The sequence below is a fragment of the Peromyscus maniculatus genome, chromosome 4 (assembly GCF_049852395.1).
Source record: "Peromyscus maniculatus bairdii isolate BWxNUB_F1_BW_parent chromosome 4, HU_Pman_BW_mat_3.1, whole genome shotgun sequence".
Lineage (NCBI taxonomy): Eukaryota > Metazoa > Chordata > Mammalia > Rodentia > Cricetidae > Peromyscus > Peromyscus maniculatus.
This window is the reverse complement of record NC_134855.1, coordinates 37,917,685-37,932,518: the sequence shown is the minus strand read 5'-3', so window position 1 is coordinate 37,932,518 and position 14,834 is coordinate 37,917,685. Positions and strand designations below refer to the sequence as shown.

At 38.5% G+C, this 14,834-nt stretch overlaps 1 protein-coding gene across 48 annotated transcripts in view; it reads left to right on the top strand.

The window, feature by feature from the left end:
- Positions 1 to 14,834, top strand: part of Baz2b (bromodomain adjacent to zinc finger domain 2B) — a 325,808-nt gene that overhangs the window by 135,121 nt on the left and 175,853 nt on the right. For 44 of the 48 annotated variants that reach the window (XM_076568557.1, XM_076568533.1, XM_076568559.1 and 41 more), the window contains one exon: positions 4,987 to 5,029. The exons of the other annotated variants lie outside the window; for them this stretch is intronic. The gene's annotated coding sequence lies outside the window, so the exon portion shown is untranslated. The remainder of the gene's footprint in view (positions 1 to 4,986; positions 5,030 to 14,834) is intronic. 48 annotated transcript variants of the gene reach the window in all.

Here is a 14,834-nt window from a genome sequence, read left to right as displayed (position 1 = left end):
TGGTTTTCTTTATTATATAACTACTTCTTCAAAAGGGTGTCCAACACAGAAAAAAAAAATGAATGGTAACTATTGTCTTTAATGACTTTAGGTGTAATTAGTATTTATTTCCATGTTGAACTGGTTGGTGAATAAAATAAGTAGGTTTATTTCTTTCAATCCTTTCAGTAGACATAAATATCCTCACTTTGTAGATATGGAAAGTTCCAGAACATTGTCAAGTACAAGGTAAGATAGCATACTAAACTTGATTATATAAACAGCCCTGGTCAGGAGAGATGGTTCAGTGAGTAAACGTGCTTGCTGCTAAGGCTAATGACCTAAAGTCAGTCCCTTGATCCCACATGGTGGAAGGAGAGAACTGGTGTCCAGAATTGTCCCCCGACTTCCACACATATGCTGTGGTGCCTGTGAAAACACACACACACACACACACACACACACACACTCATACACACTCACACACTCATACACACTCACACACTCATACACACTCACTATGATGATGATGATATGATGATATAAAAAAACTTAGGAAAGTCCTGATTTGGGGCAAAGCAAGAGTAAAAATAAAGGTAGTACATGCTAATTTCTTGAAAGAATGCTCATTATGTTATGACTAAAAATTGTTCTCTCACATCTGTAGGTGGGAACATTGTTACGTATTTTCTGAGGCTAACTGTAGTTGAAGGATCTCTGCGTGTACTATAATGGTGACTTGTAGAGCAATGGTACATAACCAATATATTAGTTGAATTATATTTTCATAAAATAAAACATTACTTTTTACATGTGTAATTTGAATACATTTCCTTGTTTTAACATGATTTTAAAGAGTTATCTATTGCTTATAAAAGCCACTTGATTTTTATGAGAAGCTTTAATATTTGCCTGGCTTTATTCTCTGGAGTCAATTCAGTTATGCACAGTTTTTCCCCTCATGCAAGTACTTGCTAAGTCATGTGTAAAAAATGCTATCACAGGGGAGGAATGACTAAACTTATTTTTTAACACTGTGAGCTTAGCATTTTAGTAAAGCCATATATATTTTAGCTACATATTTGAAGTAAGGTATATATATTTTAATACAGTTATAACTTTTTAAAAAATAAAAATGGAGCATTTGCTTTTATCTTTTTATCTAGCTATGAATAGTCTTTCAAATTATTTACACAAATTTTCATACCTCTTCAAAATTACAGAGTTTTGTAGAAAGTGTAGTTTTTCTTGACCTGCCTCTTACCATTTTGTATTGATTGAAGGGAGAGCATATCTTTTCCATGGGTACAGAGAAAGGATGTCCATGTCTCCCTGACTCCCTGGAAGGACTGAGAGAAATGACAAATACCTCTTGTTTTATTCATCACCTGGTTCGAATGGAAACAAATGTTTACACTGGAAAGTCATTCCAAGTAGTAGTCCCTTTTCTATTTGAAAAACATGGTGTTCTTGAAGCAGTCCTTTGGGCACAGTGCAGTGATGTGGTGCGGCCATGTAGCCTCTTCTGACCTGCTTTGTTGGTCTAAAGTCCTGCCTGCATCGTTTGAAGCTTCGTACACTCTCCTCGTCAGAGATGGCTCTTCACCTGCTTTTGCAGTCTTTACCATTTTTCTGCTTGAGTCAGCAAGCCTATGATGCCCCTTTGATTCTTATGATCCTTATTTATAAGAGTTCCTCAAGTTCCGCTTCATAGTCTGTCCTTTCTCCATTCAACTTATTGAATGCATCTTCAATCTTGATTTGAGATATAATTTATGTGACTTACTTTCAAATCTTGGATTATTTTATTTTATTTGAAAAACTTTAAATAAGGGCTGGAGAGATGCCTCAGAGGTTAAGAGCACTAGCTCCTCTTTCAGAGGTCCTGAGTTCAATTCCCAGCAACCACATGGTGGCTCACAACCATCTATAATGAGATCTGGTGCCCTCTTCTGAATGCAGTCATACATGCAGGCAAAACACTGTATATATAATAAATAAATAAATCTTTAAAAAATGTAAATAAACTTTATTGTAAAAAAAAGACTTAGAAGGGGATAAAAATACCACTCGAAGTCTAGACAACTTGATGAACTTCTATATTGAAATGGAAGCTTTGAATCTTCTCATTAAGTTTTACACTTACTTTATTTTAAAATTCACCTGCTTGTAGAGACATCCACTTGAATGAATGATAGCAACATGGACCTTACTGGCTGTTCAAAACAAAAGTCGCCTTGCTCCCCCACTGTGTGTGTTTCATTGTGTGACTTAGAACTTTAAATGGTCTTTGCTATCATTATTAATTTAACATGAGTTCCTCTCATATCCTGCACTAAGGAGATGGCTCAGTGGATGAAGCTTTTGCTGTGTAAACATAAAGAGCAGTGACTGGTCCACAGAAGCCACAGAAAGCCAGGTGTTGTAGTATTCACCCAGAACCCCAGAGCTCCTACAGGGAGATGGGAGGTGGGGGTAGGAGAAGCCCTGGAAAATTGTGTTGTCCACAGCAGCAAATAGCAAAGAAGGGATCCTGCCTCTAACAGGTGAGAAGCAAGGGCCTGGCACTTGATGTGATACCTGAGGTCTCCTGACCTTTCTGTCACTGTAGACTCCAACACACGGACACACAAGCACATCCAGCCACACACCATGCGTATACGCACTAATTTGTAACAAAAAAATATATCGTGGGTTTTCAGTTCCTTCTTCAAGTTTTAAATCTTAGCTATCCAGACTCTTATTACCCTACTGTAATTCACAACCCTTAGTTTTCCATCACTCACTACCTTGTTCTGCTTGTTTGGTTCTATTTGTTTACTTAAATTTAAGCATTAAAATGTATATTTTGGATTTTTTGAGACAAGGCTTCTTTGTGTAGCCTTGGCTGTCCTAGAACTAGCTCTGTAGACCAGACTGACCTCGAACTCACAGAAATCCTGGGATTAAAGGTATGCACCACCACCACCACCACCCAGAAAATTTAAGCATTTTAAATGCTTCCTGCAATGACTTGTTGAAATGAAAATGTTCATCGAGTTTCTATCGTTTTATTTTACTTAAATAGGCAGTAGTAATTTTGTGTTTTCATTTACATTTGTAGCTCTCTATAGATGATGGTCTCATACTAGATGTACTAAGAATGCTACAACTGCTTGTTCACTCATTTATTTAGCTACTGACTAAGGAGCAGTTGCTGGATTCTATGTCAAAAGCAGAGCTCCTGTGATCTCCCTTCATGGAACTTAGAGCTGACGGTGTGCATAGTTTGTATTTGGCTGTTGTATTTGATTTTATGTTCACCAGGGTTCTGCCTATGTGTGTGCCTGTGTACCATGTGCATGCCTGGTTCCCACAAAGGCCGCGAGAGTGTACCGATGCCCTGGAACTGGAGTTCGGGGTGTATTTGAGCTGCCTGTAGGTGCTGGTTCCTCTGGAGGAGCGGTCCAGTGCTCTTGACTGGAGAGCCGTCTCTGCAGCCCATTGCCTTACTACCTGACTGAAGTGAGAGAATCAATCTTCTAGAGCAGGGAGGACAATTCCTCCAGACTGAAGAACTGGAAGTGTCAAGGCTTTGAAATGAGACAGGTTCCGTACCCCTGGGGTGTATCACGGTCCTTGTGACCAGAGTGGAGCAGAGAGAGTGGCCGGAGACGTCGTGGAGGTCGGGTGGCAGAAGGTGTCATCAGCTCAAGAAGTACTGGGAGAATTCTCCTAAGCAGTGGTAGAATTAGGGCATGGTGGGAAAGACCAAGGGTGTGTCAGTGGGGAGTACTCCAGTTATCAAGAATGCGACACTGGGGTAGATCCTTGCAACTCAAAACGAGACAAAAAACCCAACCAAACAAAAAGAAAGTAACTGTTCAGTTTTCAGTGAGGCCGTGATATAAGACACCAAGACTGGAAGTAGGAGGCTCTATATGAATATATATATACTATCATTTAAACCTTTGTTCATTGGTTTTATGTGTTTGTATGTATGTATGGGGGTGGGGAACACATGCATGCTCTGTGTTCATGGTGTGAGGGTGGAGGTCAGAGTACTACATACATGAATCTTCGCCTGCCAAGATGTGGCTCCTGGGTATTGAACTGGGGTCCTTGGGCTTAGTAGCAAGCATCTTTACCCCCTCAGGCATCTGTTGGCCATTGAGCAGTATCTTGAACTAGTAGTATAGCAGTAGTTGGTTTTATGTTAAAGACAGATGAGGAAAGGGAGCAGGGTGAATTGTGTGGAAAATGTAAGGACCAGGGCAGCTCCCTTCCGTTGGCCCAGTTCACGTATCCTGGTGCCAGCTCCTCCATGAGTATGTAATGACGATTATTCATCTTCTGCTTCTTTGAAAGGATTATTATGAGGATTTGTTAAAACAACACATGAAAGCTATTAACCTTAAAACACTGACAGTGTGTTGTTTTTTAATACTAAAGTATTTAAGAGATGTCTTAAATAAAGCCTTGTTAATGAAGAACTTTCTAGAAGGTCAGATTTCTCAGGGATAAATTCTAAGTCATTAATAGCTTAGGAAGTGGCTTAGTGTACAGGTTCCCTCGGGTTCACGGCTTACACTGGATCTGTCCCAAAGATACTTTTAATCTTTGATAAGGATTAGTGTGTAGCAATTTCTCTTGTTTTCAGTAAATGACATTTTGACTGTAGGTGAGGCTGCTAATCATAGAGAAAGTATTTAAATCAGTCCCTCATTGTGATATATTTAAGACACAGTGATTCTTTCTTGATAAATGTCTGAAAATAAACAAGGCCTGTAACCCGAATGTCCTACAGTTTATTTTTAAATGTTTAGTCTTGCCGACTGTGAACAGGCCCACGCTGCCACACTCATAGGCGCCAGGCATTTGGGGCCGATCTGTGTCTTGCTGGTTTTGTGCTTGCTTCACTCGAGGTTAATGTGAGGAGAATAAAGACAAAGTTCTAAAGAAATCGTTCCTGAAATTACTTACTTAAGTGAGATGCAGCTGATTGCTAATTCTGTTTTCCTGTTGCAGGTTTCTCAACAGTGATGTCACGAGATTGACCACACTGATCACAGTAAGACCAAAATGATAATTCAGCTTCAAAGGATGATTTGTTTTCTCTGAGAATAAGAATTGAGTTGGGAGATATTTATAACATAACACTATTATAATTTCTTCCACTAGCCAGTTGAATGTTTACATTTTCAGTGACTCATATTTCATATTTCTAGTTATTTAATACTTGTAAAATGCCTTAAAGGACTTTAAAGTCATTTAAAATGAAAATTTAATTTATAACTAAAATTATTACATGCATATTTCACTGTGAATCACGCTGTCATCTTTTTTCATTTTTTTTTTTTTAACCCAAATGTGGCAAAAGATTTAAGGTTATTCCATAGTAGGGAAAAACTGGAAAAATACAATTACTTGAGATAGTTATAGATTATTAAGGACTGGTTATGAAAGCATAGCAACTTCACAGAATTCTCAGGCTTCTTCCTTAAAGTCTTATTGATACCCAGATGTTCTAAGACAGCTTCCCAAGTGGCAGTGTTTGGAGAAAATGCTTCTTCTATTTAGCTTTATTTTAAATGTTCATTTCTGTTGTGTGTCAAGGAAATGTGTTACCTAAAACTAGCCCCTTAACAATGCCTAAGTTTACAGTGTTGGTGAGATTGAACACAGACCTTATACATAGGAAACATGAATTCTAAAGCATGCCCCAGGCCTGGTACAGGATTCTCAACTAGTAAAGGCTACATTGTAGTAATGAAATTTCCCAACATTAAAATAGTATCTTCATAAATAACGAAAGAATGAGCTTTGAATAAATTATTTATGGAGCCTACTTTGGGCATGCTTTAATTGTTAACTCAGCATAGAAACAGTAGTTAAGAGGTATTAAAGTTATGTATAAGGCAAAGCCATGTATAGATGATCTTTATAGTCATGTTAAGAATTCCTTTTGGAAATTGTTTTCAATTTGCTGTTTTGTACTGACTAGAATGTTTTTATTTTATCTCTAAAGGTCTTGTGGTTATTTTGTCTCACTGAGCCTTATGGAAGCAGTTTTACTTTCTCTTTAGCACCCCCTCCCCCACCTTTCTCCCTTCCCCTTCCTCTTCCTCTTCCTTTTCTTTTCCCCTCTGGTTTTCATTCTTTGTGGTGGTAGGCATGGAATCCTGGCCACACATATTAGGCAAGTGAGTGCTGTATCCCCTGAACTATGTCTTCAGGTTGTTTATTTATAATCAGAACTTTATTGATAAAATAGAATATTTCACTGCAACATACTAAAGCATTTGTGTAGTATGTCCTGCTTTATAATGAAGTTAAATGATTAAGTAGCTAATTGCAGCTCTAAATTCAAGAATTTCAGGAAGAGGTGATGTTTAGTGTTGTTAGATATTCAATAAAGACAGGAGGTGTTCCTTTGGAATTAGAGACTGTACTTTGTGATGATGGCAGGCTTGTGAGCCTTTCTTCACACCTTCCAGTCAAGAGAGGAGAGTAGATTTTGACACTGATTATGGGCGTGCTAGGGAAAGGGGGGTTCACCGCTGTCTTAGTTAGGTTTCTGTGAAGAGATACCATGACCATGGCTCTTACAAAGTAATTGCCTACATCTAGCAACAGGAAGTCAACTGAGACACTGGGCGGTATCCTGAGCATAGGAAACCTCAAAGCCCACCCTGACAGTGATACACTTCCTCTAACAAGGCTGTAGCCTTTACAACAAAGCCACACCTCCTAATAGTGCCATAGTCTATGAGATTATGAGGGACAATTACATTCAAACTACCACAGCCGCCAAGCCTGGGCCTGAGGTAAGGTACTGTTAGGAGAAGGCTCATTTATTGCAAGACAGTGGGAAGCCAAGGACCTAGTCAGAGATCCATAAGCTGGTATCATGAGATGACATAGTAATTAAAGTTGTAGACTTTAGCTATTTCTGAGCTAAAGCAATAGGCAACGTTTGTATATCCTATAATATATAAATATATTGTTCCTTAAAACATTTTAGGAATTTTTAGAAAAAAAGGAAAATTACAATTACTATTCTTTGCCTCTATACCATAATCCACACAGATAACAAAACTGTTTTACTGAGCTTTTTGGGGGTTGGGCATTGTCAATTCCATCAAAACTTGTATATGATCCTCAGTTTAGTCTTACTAAGGGATTTCCCTATCAGAAAACCTTTGGTGACTTCTTGTTTTCTACTAGTTCAGAGCCATACTCTAATTTGATGTCCCAATTGGCTCCTGAATACATTATAATATTCAAGAGCAATAACTGTATATTGTCCCCAATATAAACTACATATGCTACATTAAATGTTTTTATGTCATTCTTATATTATTTTTACATAGACTAATTCTATCTTTTCAAGCTTTAAAAACACCATTCTGATGAAAGCAGCTCTCCCTTTTAATGCTCTGTCTATATCCAGTCATCTCTCTGAGGTATTCTCTAATCATCCTAATTGAAAGTGATTCTTATTCTCTAATAATTTGATAACACTTAGTTTTTATGAGTTCTATGTTAGTGATCATTGGCTCTTATATTTTGGATTGATTTTAAGTACATAAACCTTTCTACTATACTCAGCAAGTGTTTGTTGGTAGTCATAAACATACTGAAAGTGCTAAATTACTTAGTATCTTAAATTTCCCCTATATTAAAATGGAAATGAAGATTTTAGCACATGTAATTGAACATTAAGGTACAGGGTGAATAGCAAGGAGGATAGGTTTTAGATTCATGTAGAATGCAGGTAATGAGGTCACTGTGTGCTATTTTGCAACCTTATGCCTTGGAATAGTCAACTATGAAGTGATGCGATGCATCTATTTGAAAGGATTGGACTAATACTTAAATAGAATGTCTTATCTTTCTTGCCTGTTACTTGTGTTAACTGCAGCTTTCTCCTTTATACATTGCTAAGAGACATGAAATCAACTCTAAAAATCCCCTGAATATCGAAATTTATGATATTCATTGTAGCCCTATCATGTACGTTTCCATAGATTTCTACCTTCTTCTGTGTGTGTTCGTGCATGTCCCTGTATGTGTATGTGCACATGTGTGTTCAGGTACATGCGTAGAAACCTTAAGCTCTTGGACTAGGTTAGACTGGCTGGACAGTCAGTCCCACTTCCCCAGCACTGGGGTTACAGGTGTGGCTACCACACCCACCTTTTTATTTGGGTCCTGGCAGTCAACCTCAGGTTTTCATGCTTGCATGGCAAGCTCTTTACCCAGTAGTTTTATGTGCCCAGCCTCCAGATTATGCTTTCTGATAGAGATACATGTATGTTTATCACAATCACACCCATTTCAACCTTCCACAGTCTTTAATTTCTAGCAAAGAGGAATTCAGTGAGAGCTACTGATGTAACGTTCATTTATTTAGGAGAAGGCAGTCATACTTGGCTGGAATGCTAACCTCTTAAAAGGCTAGAATGAACTTTAGACAGTTCTGACTGGACATTGCAATATGGATAGAGTTTGAGGGGTGGTAGTGTGTACTGTGTTTAGGAACATGGACTTACATCAGAAAATTATTGTTTTCCCTCTGGGGTTTATATTATAGTTGCAGTTTGTGCTAATTACTTAAAGATCCAGGTTTCCTTCTCTAGGAATACTACTTAGATCTCAGGAGTGTTGTGAATATTAGAAGAAATAATGTTCACAAAGCACTTAGCATAAAAGACAGCATGAACTAACTTCTTTTGACTATCATACTAGTTATCTGCAAATTTCATTGCCTAAGACATTGATTATCTAGTTTTGTCTTGTTCTGCTATAATTTACATTACTGTTTTATGATTACCCCCAACTTGATTAAAAGTTTCAGCATAACATCTATACAAAGCATAATAGAATAATTTAATTAAAAATACAGTGTGTCTGTGTGTCTAAGTGTATGTGTGTGCATGTGCAGGGGTTGGAGGGGGGGCATGCGACAGTGAGCATGAGGAAGCCAGAGGACAATATGTAGGAGTCAGCTCTCTCCTTCTACCATGTGGTACTTTTTCTAACTTACATCCATAGTACACCACTACCTGGAATAAAAAAAACATTTCATTTCTCCCTTGCAGCTAAATGTAATGAGTAAGTAGCAATAGTATGTCTTGTTTTATTTTTGTTGTTTTGAGACAGTAGGAATCTCTGTGTGTAGATTTAGCGGGCCTGGAACTTACCAGGAAAGGCCTGGTCCTCCTGTTTGTCCGAGAGCTGGGCTGGTAGACTCCATCTGCCCAACTGAGTAGAAAGCATCCCACAGGAAGAGGTGGAGCGCAGTCTCTTCCTCCTGTCTTGTTGAAATGTAGCTGTGCTAACTGAACCATGGCTGGAGGCCATGTACTGAGAAGGGGGAAACAAAACAATGAAAGTCTCCAAATTCATGATGCCACCTGCCTTGCTCTGCCTTTTCACATCTGCACTTCCTTTTTTCTTGTGACAGAGTGAAATTTCTGTGTTGCAAGAACTACTGGCTTTGTGCTACCATTCATGGCTTAAACTGACTTTGATAACACAAAGATAGTTTGTTTGTTTTTTAATTGGTTTTTTGAGACAGCAGTTTCTCTATGTAGCAGCCCTGGCAGTCCTGGAACTCTATTTGTAGACCAGGCCGACCTTGAACTCAGATGTCCATCTGCCTCTGCCTCCCAAGTACTGGAATTAAAGGTGTACACCACTAACACCCAGCAACACTAAGGTAGTTTTTAGGGAAAAAAAATCATACCATTGAAAAAAATGTTATAGAGTTTATTTGCTTGTTTTTCGCTTTTCACTTATTTGAACTCTACTGTTATTTTTGGTGGTTTTAGTTTTAGGAGATTAGAGAAACCATAACAAGTCACTGTTTTTAGGAGACAATCAAGCCATTCCTACAAGTTTAGTCTGTAATTCCAGCTACCCAGGAGGCTGATGTTAGGAGGGTATCAAGTTCAAGGCCAGGCTTCCGAGTTTTGTGATCTCTCTCATAATAAAGTAAAAAGAGCTATGCATGTAGCTCAATACTTAGTGAATATGCATTGAGAGAGGTGGAGATTTATAGGCGCAGGCATTTTATTCTGGTATCGTTGAAATATAAAGTTTGTGTTAGTGAGAGAGATTAAAATGTCAGGAAGGAGCTAGGTGTCTAGTGATAAGTTTTCTAAATATTGACCATTTCAGTATTATTTATTGTTTTTCTGTTAAATATTTTAAATAAATATATCAATGTGTGCATCAAGCTTCATTCTATTTGTACCTTTAACAATTTAGATGGCATAGTATTATATTTTACAAATGAATAAGCTGAGATGTTCCCAGTATTCTAGTGGTTGTTTAATCATTAGCTGTGATCAACCATTTCCATAACAGGTCTATTATCTGTTTACATTCCCATCTTCTAACAGCAAAACTAGAGTAAATAGACTTGAGTTAAGTCTACACAGGAATTTCAGTCTTTATGTAAACCATTACCTCTAGTACACTAAAAATGTCAACAATATAAGATAGTTAAATAAAGTATAATGCAATGCATAATATATAGTAGAGTTAGAAAATCTCTTAGACATTTTGATATCTAAAATCTGAATATTTTGAATAAGATCTTCAAAATTACTCTGTTGCAGCCATTTAAATTACTTAATACAAAGCACTTTCCACTGCTGTTCTTAAATGTGTATTTGAACGAAAGGAACTTTCCAGCAATGCTCCATCTTCTAAAGTTTTGCACTGTTTTGTCATTGTACAGTTTAAGGCAGTGGAAAGCACGTGGTGTCCTGCAGTTGAACAACTGAGGTATAAATGGTACTATGTTTCACAGACTCAAGTTATACATACATACCTTGATTTTTTTTTTTTTAATAGGATCTCTCTAAGCAGTCCAGGCTTACCTCAAACTCATGATCCTCTTGCCACTCTCCCCAGAAGCTAAGATTAAAAGTGTGTACCACCACATCTGTCATCTTTTGAATATGTGAAAGTGTATAAAATTAGAACGGATACTTTCTTATTCATCTGTCTGCCTGAAAAAGGAGAAAAAAATTAAAAGATCTAGGAATAATCACAGAAGTACTAGAGAGTGTAGAAGAAAAACATTTGTTTTTTTTTTTTTTTTTTTGGTTTTTTGAGACAGGGTTTCTCTGTGTAGCTTTGCGCCTTTCCTGGAACTCACTTGGTAGCCCAGGCTGGCCTCGAACTCACAGAGATCCGCCTGGCTCTGCCTCCCGAGTGCTGGGATTAAAGGCGTGCGCCACCACCGCCCGGCTGAAAAACATTTGTTTTTATTATTATTATAATAGTGCGGAGACTAGCACCTAAATCACATAAATCATTTGAAATTAAGGCTGCATGGAATTTAATTTGGTTAGCACATTTTTGTCTTCTCTAACATTTTTGTAGGACACCAAGGCGCACTTGTACTACAAGATCTACCTGTGTAGACAGATGTAGTCCAGGGAAGTCCGTCAAATTGGGTAGAGTGAAAAAAACAGTGTTACACACTGAGTTATGGGATTTGGGTAGTTCACACTTTTGTTCTTTTCCTATAAACATATAAAGAATAATCTGTAGTAAAGAAGGCGTTTTGATAAAAATGGAGAAAAGCTTTTTATTGTACAGTTACCATCTAAGTTAGCATGGGATGGACGTTTTAAAAAGTCTAACACAAAAATTGCTGATGTTTCTTTAAAACTATCAAATCCACAGGTCTATTTCCATGGCATGTAAGACAGTATATTTAAACTTTGCAATCCACAAAGAGCACTGCATCTAAAGACTGCAGTTTATGGTCCCTGTTTTTTCATGTTCAAGAGACCCTGAACTTTTGATAATATAATTCATAATTTTTGTTTCTTCATTGCTCTTATCAAATATTCGTGTGTGTGTGTGTGTGCGCGCACACACACACATTCACATTTTCTCTAATAGCTTCTGTTCTGTGTCAACTTTGTGGAAGGAAAAATTAGAAGACATACAATACACCTGGCACTAAATTTAATGCTTGAGTTTATTTCCAATTTCTATCTGGGGATTATGGGGGTCCAGCCCCTCAATAGTCCCCTCTCAGGGTCCGGGAAGAATCTACAGCCAGCTGATAACTAATCTTTGATAAAAAATAATAAATCTATGTACACGAAACTCCTTAGTTCATACACTTTATTTTGTGATAGTTCTCTCTCTACACAGCTTCTATTCTGCTCTCATGCCTAGCTCCTTTCTTGCCTGACTTCTCTCTATATTTATCTACTGTCCCCTCTAGGTTCTATCTTAATTCCTTCATCTAGTTCTGTCCCTTCTAGGTTCTCATCCATCTAGTTCTTTCCCCTATCAGCTCCTCTCCCATCTCCTTCTCTCTCATCTGGCTCTTCCTCATCTTGTTCTTTTCCATCTGGCTCTTCCTCATCTCCCATCTCATTCCTTTAGTACTCTCTTCTAGCCCTTCAATCTAGTTCTTACCATCTCAGTTTGTTCCTCTCAAGTTCTTACCCATCTAGTTCTTCCATTCTCTTTTCTCCATGCTGTTCTTTGTCTACAAAAAACACCTGCCTTTTCTTTTCTTGGGCACGTGGTTCCCTGCCTCCTCAGGAATGTTGTTTTATCTCTCACCTTGATATGTAAAAACCTCTTTTGTTCTCAAAGTGCTCTGGAGAACCACTAGGCCTCCTCAAGGCCAGGGGATGGTGAGCTTCATTATCACAAGAAACAAAGTTAGGCGTCTCCCGCCCGCTTGTCTCCTAAACTCAGTAGGGCAGTTAGTAACTTAGGTCTGGGCATGCAAGGATTTCATAGCAGAAGACAGCTGAAATATTAAAGGCTGGGTAACACCAAATATTCATAATAAATGGCTTGCCTTTTGACAGACCCTTGGCCTGTCAAAGTTCAGCTTTAATACACAGCTGAATCTCTATGATATATTTTTGTGTCCCTCAAGAAATTTCACCTTTTATATAGAAAATGTTATCCTGTGACTGACAGGTCTTTGCTTTTCCAGTTGATCAATCAAGATACCTTCCCCACCCTCTGAAACTGTTGCTTTCTCTTAGGCAGGCCCTGGAAGCTGCTGCTTATTGGCAGAGCTTAACTTTCCAAAGTCTTGGGGTGGTCTGTGGTCTCTGCTCAGTTCTTCCTGCAGCCCTAGTGGGCCATCCTCTGTGCCCAGTAGAAAAGACTACTGAGCTGAAACAGTTCCCAGCCAATAGGAATTCCTGTTTACCTTTGGGCGGTGGAGGGGTAACAGGGAGAGGCTGAATGCTTCCTAAGCACTTGGCTGTGCAGATGCTGCCAAAGGAGCTCCCACCAGGGCTTCCGACCCAAATCCAGGGCATTGCAAACTTAGAGAATTCCATGAATGCAGCACAGAATGCCCATTTTTGCCTCTCTATACCCCCTTCCTTTCCATTTCAGTCTTAAGAACTGCCCAGCCTGGAGGGCAGGACAGTGGGGACACCAGTAGGAGATAAGGGCCAGCGGGACCACATTGGCTCATGCCAAGCCTTTGCCCCACTTCATGGCACCTGGGCCAGTTCCAGTAAGCCTTAAAGAAAGCAACTTGAGCCCCAAGGACTCCGATACCCAGTTGTCTGTTTTCAGAATCTGTGTTTGCTGATAGACCCGACCCTGTTCCCTGCTGTATAGTTTTAACCATGTGGGATGGAATCTTTCCTTGGTCCTTCACTTTGTCCCCGTGGTGTGCTGTCCCCTCCCCTCCCCTCCCCTCATTCACTGTCAGCAATGGTTAGTGGGAGGTTCCATGCACCCCTAAGACAGTCTGTGGGAGTTCATGACCAGTTTGTTTTCTTCTGTCCTTCCAAGCTAGCAGGTGTTTGGAACCAGGGAAAAATTCTCACCAACGGTTACTGTTACAGTTAAATAAAGACCTTGAATATTGAAAAAAAAGAAAGAGAAAAAAATGTGATTCTCAGTGTTAGAGCTGATCTCTCCATTATGTGTTTCTTTCTAGTATTTAGTGTTTCTACTATAGCAGTGTTCGTTTGCACTGGGATTTTAGGCCTGAGTCAGTGTACACACACACACACACACACACACACACACACACACACACACACACACACACACACACATATATGAGCCTGGACTATTTAGAGAAGAGAATGTGTGTGTATTTTTCTCACTAGTATATGTGTGTATATATGCACATATATATAATATATACATACAACCTATACACAGACATACACACATATATATATACACATATATTTACATATACTCGTGAGAAAGAGACTAAAAGTTTTCAGTATTAATATAAAAATTAATGTAAATACATTCCTAGATTATCTAAGATGGCCATTCTAGAACCAATATCTGCCAGTGTATTCTGGGTTGTGACTATATTTATATTGGTCTAATGAAATTTTACTCCCCAAATAAATTTGATATGAAAATGATTTATTTGTGCCATTGAAGATTTGTTGATAGCATAGTAAGCTAACTCAAAATGTTGTAGTTTTGTAGTAAGAAATGGTAGGACTACTTAAATCATTCAAGCATACCACAGTACAGGTGTGAAAATTCAAATCTAATTAGAAAGTGTGATGGTGAGTGTTGTTAACTTGATAAATCTAGGCTTATCTAGGTGTTGGACCTCTGTGCATGCCTGAGAGAGATTGTCTTGTTATGCTTTGATTTTGGAAGACCCATCTTAATTGTGGATGGGACCTAGGATGTATAAGTGAGAAAAATGAACTGAGAACTTACATATGTCCATTAACTGCTCTCCTGATTGTGGATGAAAGGACTGTACCCTGGAACTGTATGCTAAATAGAACCTTCTCTAGCTTAAGTTGCTTTGTCTGAGTATTTTATCATAGCAACAAGAAAAGAACTAGGTCAGAAATTGGTATGGAGGAGGACTA